We start from the raw sequence: 15,573 nt of genomic DNA, 5'->3' as shown, positions 1-15,573 counted from the left end.
TTATATTGTATTTTGGGTCGCTAAATTGACTGGAATAATCGGTTCTTACCAAATCGGTCGAAAAAAAAAGTTATGGACGAAAATTGTCGTATAATCCGAAAAATCACGAAAATAAAGAAAAATAAATGGCCCATGATGAGAAAAATTATGAATTTTTTTCTGCAAACCACATAATTTGATGTATTTTGAGCCACTTAATTGATAAAAATTATTTAATTCCGTCAATTCATCCAAATAAAAAAAGTTACCGGCATAGATTGGAAAATAATCAAAGGAATCACGGAAAAAACGATAAGCCTATTGCTTGATACCTTCATTTGGATAAAAATCTGAATGATTTTCCAGTTGATTTGTAAACGTCAATAGATCTTGATTCCCCCAAATTATCTAAAATTATTATTATTCAATTTAAAAAACCATGAAAAATAATATTGAAGTGATAATAATAAAAAATAAAATTAAAAAAAAGTGCTTAAAAATCAAAAAAGAAACATTAAAACTACAACGTTTAGAATTTTTCAAGTGAAAATAATATTGAGTGTTATATGTTTCTATGTGATTGAAACTGTAGGATGAAATTTTTTTTTTTTTTAGTAAAAAATATAAGAAGTGGAATTATTTCGATGGTTTGGAATGCTGTTGAAAAAGTGTCAGCGTTAATTATATTTTCAAGGTTCAAAATGTTATCAATCAATTTTTAGTTTTATAATATGTTTTCTCATCTTTTTTGGTAGTTTGATAAAAACGGTATCAGAAATTATATTTGAAATGTAGAGGGCAATTAAATAAAATTTACATATAAGTTTTTAGTATAAACAATTTATTTATAGGATTTTGTCAAAATTTCTTTGTTGCTATTTGGAAAGCAACTTCATTATTCTTTCACTACTGATAGTATATACTGTGTTTGTTAATCATCTTTCTCACGAAGGTTGTTGAACTCAGTAATTAATTTCACTTTTTTTCAGCTGCGTCGTTCACAATTTTAAGATTTTCGACAACTTTTAAGCCGTCAAGGTAACTTTTATCTTTTCCCCATTGCGATGGATCCTTTGATAAAAAGTACAGTCGATTTTGAAATGTTTGAAGAAATTATGAGATTCCTTGCAAATGGAATCACTCAAACTTGATTGGATGATTAGAGATGGACTTTTTTTGTTAGCAATAATCCGTTTCTTATAAGCAAAAGTGCTACAATCTAATTTTAAAGCATCACACATAATTTGTTTGTCTTCATTTGATACCATATGATCGAAAAATGCCAAAGCTGCCAATTCTAGGATTAAATACCATAAATGGTTCATGAATTTGATTACTGTCATTTCAGATAAATCTTCATCGTTACTTTTGTAATCGTATAATTGCTTGAGAAACTTTAAATCTTGGTTCGGTGCTTGGGCAGCAGACGTTGCACAAAAACAAGCTTGAACGTAAACTTTAATAATAAATATACAAACGTCTCTGTACTTTATTTCATCTACTTTGTTATCCTTTAAAAATTGATTTCTGAAAAGGAAAATTTTCAAGCAATAAATGGTTTTTGCCATCCATCTGGCATGATGCACAGGACCAGGTGGTCGAAAAAGAACATTTTAAGGTATTTTTCCCCCAAGAAAAATAACTACTAATTCTAAAAATTCTTTATAATCTTTTCTAATTTGATTTTTTCTCAAGTTTTTCAAGCAAAAATCTAAAATTGAATCTTTTACATTTTGTAAAGATTCATTCACGTAGCTATCGTTAATACCTATTTCACAGCATTTTTGATCGGCAGTTTTCCAGAAATCTTCAAATTTTTTGAATAATAGTACCTCAGGTCCGGTAGTTTTGCCAAATTTTACTTAAAAACACACCTTAAAACCAATTGATACATTTGGTGTCTGCACATTAAATACAAAAGATATTTACCAATCAATTGCTCAAGTTTCACACAAGCACCATTCATCGAACCAGTATTGCTTGAAGTTGAATCACAACAAAGAGCTTCAAAATTTTCAAACAAAGACCAATCTATCAACGTCTCGTATACAGCTTTAGCTTGATTTCTTCCTGTACTTGAATCTATTATTGGTACAACCAAAAGTTGTTCCATTCCTTCACTCGTAATGGTTATAGCTAATCTTTCATTCTTTTGGCCTCGAGATAATCCGGGAAGTAACTTTCCATCCTAATGAATCGTAGTTGATAAATAAGTAAAAGGAGATGGAGCAAGTTTTTTGATGGCTTCAAATCTTTCTTAGCGAAAAATTTTACGAGCTACGTGAATGGATTTAGTGTTTAATATCAAGTTGCAAGTGTCAACTTGAAACGCTTGGGCAGCTGCCATCAACAAATGCATCGCATCATTTTTGCTAATTTGACATTTATCCAATACAGAAGCCAGTTTCAGAGTAATGACTCCTTCGGTAGCCCTTCTTTTTTTAGGAGGCGTTTGTTGAGATGGTTGAGATTAGCTTTCTGGTCCAAGCAGCAAAATTAGTTCTTCTGAAAGTAAAGAGTAAATATAAGAGGAAAGGAAAGAAAAAAATATAGAGTAAAACCAAATGGAGTATAATTAATTGATAAAAAAAGTTGATGTCAAAATATTAATTTTTAGTTTAACTTTTTTTAAACCAACCCGTGTAAAAAAATAGAACTTAAGTCACGGCATGTCGAAAAGAATATTTTCGTTTAAGGATATGAAGCAAATATATTTATCAAAAAACATTAAATTCAAATTTTTCTGTTCGGTTTGAATACAAAAACATCACTTGATGAATCGTTTGAATGAATTTAGTGAAAAATAATAAGTTTATAAATTTTACAATACCTACAATATTTACATTAAGCTTTCTATAGCTTTGTTCATTGTGATTTGAATTCGAATACGGACTTTTTCTTGCTACTTCAGGAGGATCACCTGTATGCAGTCTTTTTGAATTGCTTGGAGTAAAAAGGTCTCTTTCTTCATTATTGAAATTTTCACTATCTACTTCCATTGGTTGTGGTTTTTCTAATAATGAATGAGATACAGAGGTAGTACAACCAAGAACTTGATTTTTTGACAAATCTAAAAAAATGTTTTTTTGTTTATAAATTTTACTTGTTTGTAATTTTACTTGTTTGTCAGTTGTGGCTCTGTTACATCTTTTCGAATTAAAGGGATCGAATTCAATTTATTGTTTTAACCATGTACAAGACCAATGTGAAGCTTCTTAAAAAAATTTTGAATAGGACCGTGCAAGTGGGAAATATTCGGTAATGATAAGATGACTTAGTAATAATTATTGTTTCTATTGCAAATATCAATCATGATTATGTTTTTAAGGTTTTTATTCTTTTGCTTATTTATTTATAAATTTATTGATAAATTTTTAATGATAGTTGTTAGCTTATAAAAATTTATTGATTAATTTTAAATTATCGTTATGAAATTGAGTGTCTGCTTACTTAATGAAAAAGTCAACTAATGTGTAAATAAAACCTATTTCATGTTGTATTGGATGGTGGGAAAGAAAATTCAAGTATCGGCCTGAATGTGTGGGTTTTTGGTACCAATTAGTTAGCACTGTGCGATTTCGTTGAATCATAATCATCAAATCTAAGAAACTAATACTGTTGTTGTTGCATGTCTCAACACTGAATTCTAATTCCGGACAATAGCTATTAAAAATGTTTTTAGTATAGTTAATATATTTAGTAGGCACACATATGAGAATACCATTCACATACCGCACATACAGTGGAACATCAAAATAAAACTTCTCTAAGCATGAAATTTCAAGTAAACGCATTACAAGATCACACAGTACTGGACTACAGAGACTGCTCATTGGAAAAGCAAAAACTTGTTTATAAAATTTCTTGTTGAAATGGAAAAAAGTTGAATTCAAAATCAAAGATACACCTGTGCAAAATTCTTGAGAGAAACATTGATCTTACCATTCAAGAATTTCAAAAAATATCTCATTGTATTTATGATTAAGGTTTAACTAGTATAAGTAAAAAAATTGACAACATCTAGACTAATAAGATTGTAACCAGGTAAAATGATAATATCTTGTCTTTTTTGTGTATTTTTATTAGTCCATACCATTTAGATAAGTATTTTTTATGAATATCTTTATTAAACTTACTTAATTCATCAAAAATACCGTGTTAATCCCACTTGCTTCCGAAATTTTTGTATCTTGAATTAATTGCTCTCAAGGATTATTTTCTAACTGTCTATAATATTATAGATATTGATGTTATTAATTGATGGGTAAGTATGATGTCAAATTATTATACATTGACCTCTTTCCATCCAAATTGCGCTATGTAAGCGTCGCGCTTATTTTTAGAGTGAAACTCGCTGGAGTGCGAAAAAACTTTGTCAATTAAAAATTAAAAAGCAATGAAAAAAGTTATCCGCTTCGGCCAGGAGTCGAACCTGGACCTCCTTCTTGCCGGGAAGGTTAGTTAACCAACTTCGCCACCGAAGCCCCGGCGGACACCCCTCTCCACTGCTCTGCTTATGCGTATATTTAGGTCGAACGCCGATTTTATAGACATTGATGTTATTAATTAATAGGTAAGTATTATGTCAAATTATGATACATTGACCTCTTTCCATGCAAATTGCACTCCACCGAGTTTCACTCTAAAAATAAGTGCGACGTTTACATAGCGCAGTTCTGCTTTAGTAATTAAAATGTGTTTATTATTTTTAAGAAATAATCGCGCTCACTTTGAATTGTCTTGGAAAGTTCCATCATTTAAAGAAAGACGAGTAGATACATTATGTCTATTATTACCAATAATGTTAAATAGGCTTTTTCTGACAGTCTCAAATTCTCTCAAATATTTTGATAAATGTTTGACATTCTTTAAAAGTTGAAAATAATCACAATCATTTTTATTAGAACCAAAATTATATTTATCGCCCAGTTCTAATTTGCTTGAGACACAATCCTGTAGCTTTGTGTTAGAAAGGTTGCATAGCCAGTTTTATTTTATTTCACTTATGCAACTGCTGTTATGTCAGTCAAATCAAGAGCTTTAAAATTAAGAATGGCAGAATGTAAAAGAGACGTAGAGAAAAAAAAGAATACATCTGTACTATCACAACATAGCATTGAATTTACACACAACTTCAATTTTGATAAAAAAAAAATTTTAGACACAGAACAAAATTATATAAGTCTCTTCTTAAATCAATTAAGAACGGAGGCTAACTCGATGTACATGATTTAAGGGCCCCTTTCATTTATGGTATTAGAAAAACATGATCTGTTTACGTATGTCTTACAAAGAACCGTTTGCGATTCTTATTTAATTGTATTGTGTGCGTATATTATGTCATTTGTATATGTGTAGGATATAAAAGCAACAAAACTTGAAACTCTGACAACATTATGATTTTCATCCCCTCATAAGAGTCAGTGGTATTTTTTACACTTTACTTAATTTGCATTTACTGTATTTATGAAAATTTGTATTGTAAAGAATTCTTATTACTCATAGATTTTTGTACCTGATGAGGGCCGGGACATTGTCCGAACTAACTGATTTTTATTTCGTTTTCTTCTTTCACATTTCTTCCTTAATGATTAAGGCAATTTTTTGACTGCGAATTTTTTGAGTGCTGATTCTAGCTGTACCTGATTTTTTCTATGCCATGTTAAGATAGTTGCGAGAAGCCATGACGATGTTGCAGCCGTGATACTCAGCCTTGGTGATGACTCGACGAACAAGACCCACATTTTCGATTATTGGAGGTGTTGCCAAGGCTTTCTGAAGGCCCGGTCGAAGTGGAGAGATTTTGCCTGGTTTATCCGCATTATACGTGCACCCCATAATTGGCCATAGTAGTTGTAGTTCGCTAGTTTTGTAATGCTGCTCAGATGTGTAAAAATTATTGGTGTTAAATTATTGTTATAGCCTAGACCTCTTTGAATGTAATCTTATTATTTTGTCTTATGCACGCGTAACTAATTGTTGTGGTTACTTTGTTAAGGCCATTAATTAAGAGTTAAAACATTGTTTTTTTAATATTATTAAAAATTAACTAACAGCAAAGCTATTGTAAATAATAAAACAACATTAATAGTCTCTAGATTATTTATTGTCCTCATATACAGCATAGTTTATACTTTAATAAGTGATGACTCTTTCTTCAATCAATTTTTAAGTCTTATTATTTAACAAAAATATATATATTTATTAAATATTGTTAAAAATACGCTATTTAATTTTAAATTGGTTGTCTACATAATATTGTAATACATAAATTATTTAGTATTATTTGTTAAACATTATCTTGAAACCATAAATAACAAACAAATTATATTTCCTACCTTTAGTAATAATTCTCAAAATGTTGAGTCGTAAGAATGAAAGTTTTAACATTATCTCCATATTTTCACTACTTATCAAGCATGGAAAGGTCGACTTCATACGATAGATATCAAGCTCTAAGGAACTTTGGTTGTCATATAATTCTTCTAATGTTGTTTCTATAAAAATATTTCCGTCTGTTTCTTATAATTGGTTGGTTAAAAACTTTATAACTTCTACGTTTTCTTCAAAAATTTTGATTTCTCCATGCACCATCTATGAAACCTGACTATCTGCCATAAATGTACTTGTAATTTCATGATAAATATCTTAGCTTATATTCTCTTCTTGTACTTTACAGTCATCTCTATCTCTTTCTTAACCAGTACAATTAAAAATGTATTTTGAATTATGCCTGGATGAAAAGCAGTTCATATAATTATGTACGATAATATACGATTTGTTAAGTTATTAAATACTATTTTATAAGTCATGCTACGAGGGTTAGCATAGGAGATGCATAGGACTGTGATGTTAGGTGGAAAAGGTCAAGAAATCAATAGAAAGACAGAGAAAAATTTTAATAATGCCAAAAAGTATGCATGAAGTATTTTGCACATGCATCAAGTTATGTAATAAGAGCCATAAATAATCAAGGGAGGGCGTCCTTACGACTCACGTTGCCAATAACAACATATAAACATACCCTTGTAGGGCTAAATCCTCTGCACGTATTACGCGTCAACCCCAAATTTTCAAATATTAGTTTAATACTTAATTCTTGTAGTCTGCTTTTTCAAGTTAAAAAAATACAAAGAACAGAGGTACTGTAAATTTAATCAATACTTTTTTATAAATTTATAAGACAGTTTTTGATGTAGTTTCTTGCCTCAGAGATAATCCAAGCATTTTTTTAAAATCCAATGAAATTAAAAAAAAATCTTTAATCAATGCATGAATTCTAAACTGTTTCTTAAATAAAGGCTTAAAATAATTTTTTTTCTATAATCTATCGTCTGAGTGTGAGCTTCTAATTAGCTTTAATTTAAAATACAGATGAAAATATTGAAACCAGTCATTGAAATCATGAAAATGTAGTTGCTCTGTCAAACTATTAAGTACGTGAGATAGCAAATGCACAAACGTCGTCAAAATTGAAACCAGCTGTAAATCTTGCCAGAATTTAGGAACCTTATAATTTGCAAAAGTACAAAATATTTCTTTTACATTATATTCTTGTAAAAATATATGTATTGTTATAGTACTATTTAATTAATTTTACGTACCAGCCACAACTTAATATATCAGATGAGAAATGAAAATTAAAGAGTAGATTAAAATTTGCACCAATATTAAAATTAATCCTCAACTCAAAAATAACTTTTAATTAAATGTATCCATACAAAACAGCAGTAGTATTGTGCCATGGGATTCCATGGCTTTGGGGTGTGCACGAGGTAAAAAGTCAAGGAACTAGTATTAACTTCTTTATTCGTCCAAAAATGAGAGAAGACCACGTCACGTGTGTAAGACCTTCGTCCTTACCGGTTTTAACAAGAAAGTGCTCCCTTCAGCATCCTATCAATTTCTCTCTCTACTCTTTCCCACTACAATCATCTCAAACAGGCCCAAAGAAGAGGGCTTATGTACATGTAGCAATGATACCGTATGTGACACGTCCGAGGACATGCAGCTATCGTCCTCGATGGCATTACGGTTATATTACTATTAAGTTTGTTTTTGTTAAAGTATCGTGATTATATTATGTTATTTGTGTTATCTGTGAGAAGATAAGATCTGATGTAACCCGGGACCCTGACATAGAACTAAAAAGGTGGAGAGAAAGAAAGTTCTACCCTTGATCCTCCTTTTTATAAATTTGCTGAATAGTTTTATTTTGTGTGTAAACATTTATTGTTCTTTTTGATGCATTTCTCTCTTTACAATGAAGTGCAGTATTGCAAAATTCTTATTTAAAAAGTTTTTAGAGGCTTATAATCATAAAATAATTTCGAATAGTTATGTAGCATTATTCAACATAAAACACATGGTCGTAATCAATTATTGTATTCATTCTTTCAATCTTGTTTATCGTATTGTTGCATATAACAAAATCCTCTTAAGGACGTTCGGTAGTGTTAGCGGGGGGAAACATTTGCGCGGTGAGGGGAAACCAGCGATGAATGAAGATTTGGCAACGTCGTACGGGTCTTAAATGTGTGAGTGTTCATGTACACGCATCAGGTGTCTCTGCACACTCTACACTGTCTGCTCGTCTGCTGCGTGCTGCGTCGGTTACGACAGCGTTCGTGTATCAATGTTTTTGTGATAAAGCTGTAAGTATTTGTTACTGATTTATTATAAAAGTGTAGTGAAAATGAATAAATGAGTAATTAGAAAGACTTGTAACAATTGTATTTCTATTTGTAGATTTCATTCGTAAGAATGCCCAAAGCCTAAGATGAGTGATTCAAACTATGAGCATGTGATTTTATAATGTGCAAAAAAATTGTATCTTAAGAAGAAATAATAAATTTGAAATTAAAAAAAAAAAATAAATAGCGTGTTATTAACATTTATTGTTTTTTATGGGAAGGGGTGGGCGTTCTGTACATACACTCACGCACACACGTAAGCTTGTATTTTATGCGTGAATGCATAAATATCTACAATAATATTGAGATATTTACTGATCAACATCCTGGAACATTTTGAATTTCCCGCCACTTGCGACGTTGCCGTTGCGTTTCGGTCGAGCTTTTATTTAATTTTTTATTTATAAACGAATCAGACGATCGTCGCAAAACTTGGTATACATCAAATTAATAACATTATCTGTAACATATAAAAAAATTGGCCAAATTCACTGGCCCAATTTGCTTAAAACTGTGATTTAGTCAGTTCTCCCATAAGCGACAGTGTTAAAATGACTTAACTTTGAAATTCAATATCTCGAAAACGAAACAGAGGAACCTCTTTAAATTTTGACTGGTTTATTGTAACAACAATAAAAACGTCTGGTCAAAATTTCAGAAAAATTCGTTGGAAAATTCAATCACTACTGAACGTCCTTAACTGAACAGTTAAGAGTTATTACTTAGTCCTAATGTTTATTACAACTACTTAATTCTACTCAAGTTAGTTAAAAGTCTTTTTTGTATAATATGTTGTTACAGTATGCTATAATGTGTTGCATGATTTTGCTTATTCTCTTACTGTTAATCCAATCAATATTTTAATGCTTTTTATTAGTGTTGTATTGGCCTTACAATTGGCTGCGCTACAAGTCTCTTAGATGTTGTGCTACATAATGTGCCTTTTTTAATCGTTGATATAGTAATTAACTTATAATAAGCAAACGTAACAGAGATTTATATATATCTTCCTATATTATATAGTCGTAAGAGTAAGAGCGAGGTTTTTCTCCCCCACTCCTCCCTATCTCCCCTCACTCCACCACTGTTCTCCCCAAGTAAGGTAATTTTTCTTTCATTTTCTTGCATCTTTCGAGTAACCCTACTTTTGTGCTAGCTCCTCCCCACTATACCCCATCACCCTTCTTCTACCCTCCAGCTCTCCCCCGTACTCTCCTCCAGCTCCCCCCAGCTTCCCCATGTATAATGTAAATAAATTTGTAAAGCCTTGTATAACAAATGGTCTAATTTTCACATGCAATTTTTTTTTACCATAACAAAAAATTTTGTTACAATTAATTTCCTTTCGATGTTTATTTTGATTACATACTCTAAAATGTATTTTTAGGTGCTCTGCTTTTAGATAACCTTTCCAACAATTTTGACAAATACTTTTTTTGAACGTTTTTTTTTAAGACTTCTTAAATGTCTTTGTAAGTGATTATTTCTTTTGAGACATTTCCCGCATTTAATACACTTAAAATTATTCTCAATGTTTTGGCATTCCCTTGTGTAACGCAAATAGTTTTTCTTCTCTAATGTTATAATGCTACGTAGATCACATACAAAAAATTTTTTTTCTATATTGTTTAGTCGTAAGAGTTAGAGCAAGGTTTTGCCCCCCCCCTCACTCTTCCCCACCTCCCTTTCCTGCTCCCCCGCCGCTCCAACCCAACTTCCCTCTAAAATAAGGCAGTTTTTCTTTCATTGTCTTGCATTTTTCGAGTAATCCTACTTTTTCAATAGCTCCCCCTCACTCCCCCGACCGCATCTCTGCTTTCCTCCAGCTCTCTCTGATATTCCCCCAGCTCCCCAAGCTCGTTTTTTGTACAATATAAACGGTAGCAAAGAAAAATTTTTTGTATTTAGTGGTGTTCTTGGAATAAAGACTCTATTCTCTTTTTTTTCCCTGTGATTATTTCAGCTTCGATGTTGTACTTAAATAATTTCGTAATTCGTTATCTTGCACCATTGCAAAGTCCTTCAGATATGTGTAAGTTTTGTATTAACATAACAATAGCGTTAATTTTAAAACTCAATTTATGTGGAGAAAGGCCTTCTTTAATACTATTTTAATATTATGTAGGAAAATTAATATAAATATCATCGTCTGAAATATCTACTCCTTTGTGAGTTGCTTTATTAATACTATAATACGTTACTCATGTTCCTACCATATTATTTAAAATATTTTTGTTACAAAAATGTGTGTATTTATTGTGAGATGTTAATATAGCCTTAATTATAAAAGAATCATTATTATTATTAAAAATTTTAGAACATGTATTATTTGTCTTATCATGTCTGAGGAATTCTGAAAGTTTTAATTGTGCCTTCTTCTAAATCTAGTAGCAACGAAGAAAAGTTTTTATCCATCAAACGTATATTATTTTTTAAATGAAAAATATGAAACAAAGGCTAAAAAATGGAAAATTTTATGGTTCCTTGAACAATAGTAATTTTGCTTCCATTTCTTACTACTCGGAGAATTTTACGGAAGTCTCCACCTAAAATTATTATTTTATTTCCAAAATGTTTATTTCTACGAGATAAATCTTTTAAAGTCATATCAACGATTTCTAATGCTTTTTTCGGTATTTTAAAAGACTAATTTCAAATAATTACTTCTACATTACGTGATTTTTGTTTATTTGGCTCAAACTGGAAGAACGCACTTTCTATAGTGCTTAAGTCTAAAAGAAATCCGAAAGTTCTGTGAGCGGTCATTCCTTTTGGAAACAAAATATAAGCAATACTTGTACAAGCCATTGTCAGAAAGTTCTCTGTAGATGTAAAAGAAAGAATTTTTTTTTGTTGCAATTTGGGAGTCTAATTCACTGTTTTATTTTTGTTAAGACATTTTGTAACTTTTTTAAACGAATTAAACGAAGTAAAAGTAAACAAAGAAAAAACACAAATGAGCCAAAATTTCTGTTATGAAAAATTAAAAGAAAAAACCAATCAACAAACGATACTGTTAAAACAAAATCAATTTGTAATTCTGACAATATCGTAATTTTTTGATTTTTGACGATATTCAATATCTTTCAATACATTGTCGTTTTAAATATATAAAAATAAGGCATTAGTCAGAGAAAATAAAAGATAACTGTTGAAAATTCGTGTTATTAGTTATGATCAATATACATTTATTACATATATTAATCTTAAGTAACAATCAATATAATCCGTGCTTTTTTCCATATTTCGTAAATCTATATTTGCAATTACAGGGGTTGGTGCGCAGAGTGCGCAGGGGGCAGATATAGTTATTAGAGCTTAAAGCGAGGTTTTAAAAATATTTATTGACAGATACAGGCTAGACAACTTGTTTAGAAAAGGGGGCCACTAGAAAGAATAATAAAGCCCACCAAAAAAAACAGTCAAGGGCACTTTTTTTTTTATACAAACTTTACTACTTTTACTCAAAATAAGCAGCTTGTTCTTCATATTTTCTTAAAAGCAGCCCAGTAACCATTCCCCAGCGTAGAACATGTATTCCCGAGTATTTTAAGAAAATGCCATAGTCTTCAGAATTCTGTCAAATATACTTTAAAATATTTTGTTTCATACTAACAATTAATTTTATTATTTTTCAAGGCTTTATAAGATCTTAATGCAAAGTTTTTTTAAAAAAAATTATACTTATAATACACTCAAGGGGGAGGGGGGGTTGGCGTGCAGAGTGCGCAGGAAGTAGGATCCCCACTAGTATATATATATTTGAACACTATTTTTTTCATTGATATGGTGATTGCTTTTTTATATTCTTCTGTTATGCATGACGCATATTGTGAGTTGCCGATGGTACGCTTCTGATCGCTACGGGCATTTGGTTTCGCGATGTGACTGATCTACCTGGTCTTTGTATGCTCTGTAAAATTATTGGTTGCATTGCCACTGCACTTGATGCTGTACCTTTGCTTCTAGAACTGTTTCTTCTTTCTGCAAGCACTATGGTCACATTTAGTGGTGAGGGGCCCCCCCAGCTTTAAAATCCGCATGAGCTTGCCACCACGCTTACAGCTATGTCTGTTGCAATTTATTCGTTCTCTTCCAAGTTGACAGCTTTTCTTTTATCTGCGCTACCTCGTGTTCGTATGTTTAATAGTTTTCCTCTATTTCCTTGAATATATTTTTGTTTTCGACACCTTGTGAAAAGCGCAGTAGAGAGTGAAGGGCGAGAAAAAGAAGCAGCCGGCCATGTGACTATGCTTTGTTCTTATTAAAATTTTATCTACGTTTTTGATTTTCTATATTTACTATAATACCCATGGATGTACCTGGGAGGTAGTTTACTCAAATATGATGTGACCAAATGCATTATACCATTTAAAAACTGTGTGTTTATTTTTAGCTGTGAGTGTGACACTTTTTTTACAGATGTTTATTTCCACCTTATGTCGCAGCATACGATATGTAATGTAATTGCTTTAGGGAATAACAGTGTCTAGTGATACTGACAATAACTTTCAGTTACCTATAATGTGATCGATTTTTTTGTAGACATTCCTTTGCCTCTCAATGTATTTTTTTTTTCGTTTGTTTTACCTGCATGTTCCATGCTTACACCCTAACTCTTGTCATGTTTATATGTGTTTTATAATTTCTTATTGATTGTAGTGCCCCGATTTTATTTTGGTAACGCTACCTGAATATTATAGAATTGTTAGTGTTATTTTATTACTGTTACATAATTTTAACAATTATCATTTTCATTATAAATTTACTTTGTTACATTTTTTATAAAAGAATGCCACATGTGCATCTTGTATGCTTTATGTTTTGTTTCCATATCGTTCGTATGTTCTTGTTATAATTTCTCACATTTACCAGTGTACAAAAATGTACTTCTGGTTTTCTTTGGTTCGAAAGTTATTGTTTAACTACCTGCTTCTGTCAAAGTATATTTTCTCTCGTTGCACGTCCAAGAGCCGTGACAGTAAGAGAAAAAAAATTTTTGTACGTATTTTATCAATACTTTTTCTTCGTAATGAGGTGAGTTAATTGTCTGAATGTCTGTTGGTTATGCTGTTATCAGTTATCTTATTTTTTCTCATTATATAATTCGTTTTTTACTTGGCTCGTCCGAATGCCGCTGATAAATGAAAAATAACGAGTCTCCTTGTATATTTATATACATATGTTTCTGTGTATCCTGTCGTTCTGTAGAATACTATATTGGTGTATCAGCTTTATTATTCTTATATTCTGTACTGCTTCTGTCATTACCATTATTTATATTATTATCATTATATTTATTACTATAATAATAATAATAATAATAATAAAAAAATAATAATTATAGTTACTATTAATATTAATATTAATATTATTTCTGTACTTATAAGTATAACTATAACTATTTTCATCGTATTGTTATTAGTTAAGGGCTTGCAGTCACTTTAAGGTTCTGGTGGTGGTGGTGCTTTAGATGAGGGGCCTTTTGCACTTTCCATTAGCCTTTTCCCGCTTACGTTGGTCTATTCTTTTGTCTAGCTGTGGGTCACTCGTGCGTTCTCTACACCTTACACTGCAACTGCTGTCATCGTTACGTAAATCACTTTTCGATTTGGTGTTAGAATATTGTATTAGTGGCATGTAATGGGCATTTATGCCGCTACTTTCTAGATGTAAATGGCTGACTTTTTTTTGTCTCTTGCAATCTAGTGCGCATCAATGTGATTCCCCCGTTTCAATTTAAGGTCTACACATACTTTTTTTCTCATTCTTGCAAAAATATGTGTATACATTTTCCATTTCCATATTCTGTAAGCGTCTTTAGTGTATTTTCTGTTTCTCCTGGCTTTTTACAATTTTAAAGGTATACTAAATTTTTTTCTATCATATTCAGCTCGTTAGTCGAGAGGATAAGATTAAATAAAAATATTACACTATGAAATATGCTGTTATTTGCCAAGTTGTATCGTAATCCTGGCACTTTAGAAAGTATCTTTTAAGGTTGAACAAATTCATTCCTTTTTCTTCGTGTATTATCGTCAAAATACTCTAGCCACTTGTTTGTCGGCTCATTTGTATCTAATGCTATGTTGGGCTCCTTTACTGTTTGATTTCCCAGTGGTTAAAACTGGACTCTCTTATTTATTGTATGCCACGTTAAGTCTACGTTTTTCCTTTTCTTCTGTGACGCTTTTCCTTCTGGTATACTTTCGTTGGGCTCCAACATGTTAATCCTCATTCCAGGCGTTTCCTCTATATCTCCCTTCTTACGACGATTATGACTTCAGCTTATATATTATAGTTCATCTTATCTTACCTCCAACAAATTGTGTACATCCAGTTCCTTGTCCACCTTTGTTGTTGGAGCAAAGTTTGTGTATGTGTTCCCCGAGAGCTTTGCTGACCTACGTTCTTTTTCTTCTACTTTTCGTACCGTTGCATTATTTGACGTTTGTGGCATTTCACAGTTAGCTATTTCTATTAACTTCAGAGGGCTTGTTATTTTCAGCGTAATTAAAAGATTCAGCTTTTATCTGTTCAATGTTTCCAACTATCTGTTGCGTAACTTTCGCTTTCTTTTTTAACCAGTATTGCTGCTAGCGTACTCATTATTTTTACTCTTCTATGACATCTTGGTTATTTCATAATATAATCTCATTTTTTTTTTCCATCATTTCTTAGAAAATAGAATCATCCCCAGCAACAGTAATCGGTCTTGCAATTTTTTTTCGCCATTTTTTTGCTTCATCGTCTGATGTATCTGAACCTGTGCATCCTACGTTCATGTCACCCTTATTTTCATTCTGTAACTCAAATAATTATGTAACTCGTTGCACTCTTTTATTTTATTCATAAGTGCCATCAGTGAGTGGCTTGTTCGCTGTATGCTCTTACAATGGTG

At 31.3% G+C, this 15,573-nt stretch overlaps 1 protein-coding gene and 1 pseudogene across 1 annotated transcript in view; one reads left to right on the top strand and one right to left on the bottom strand.

Moving 5' to 3' along the window:
* The window catches only part of LOC149375786 (protein unc-80 homolog), a 251,018-nt gene that overhangs the window by 141,598 nt on the left and 93,847 nt on the right, over window positions 1-15,573 (top strand). The window lies entirely within an intron of this gene.
* On the bottom strand, window positions 821-2,092 carry LOC149375787 (uncharacterized; annotated as a pseudogene).

This window comes from Copidosoma floridanum, unplaced genomic scaffold (assembly GCF_036245765.1).
Source record: "Copidosoma floridanum isolate Cflo_tuat_1 unplaced genomic scaffold, Cflo_Japanese_pri ptg000004l, whole genome shotgun sequence".
NCBI lineage: Eukaryota > Metazoa > Arthropoda > Insecta > Hymenoptera > Encyrtidae > Copidosoma > Copidosoma floridanum.
Note: the sequence above shows the minus strand (reverse complement) of the source record. Positions and strands in the feature narration are given on the sequence as shown.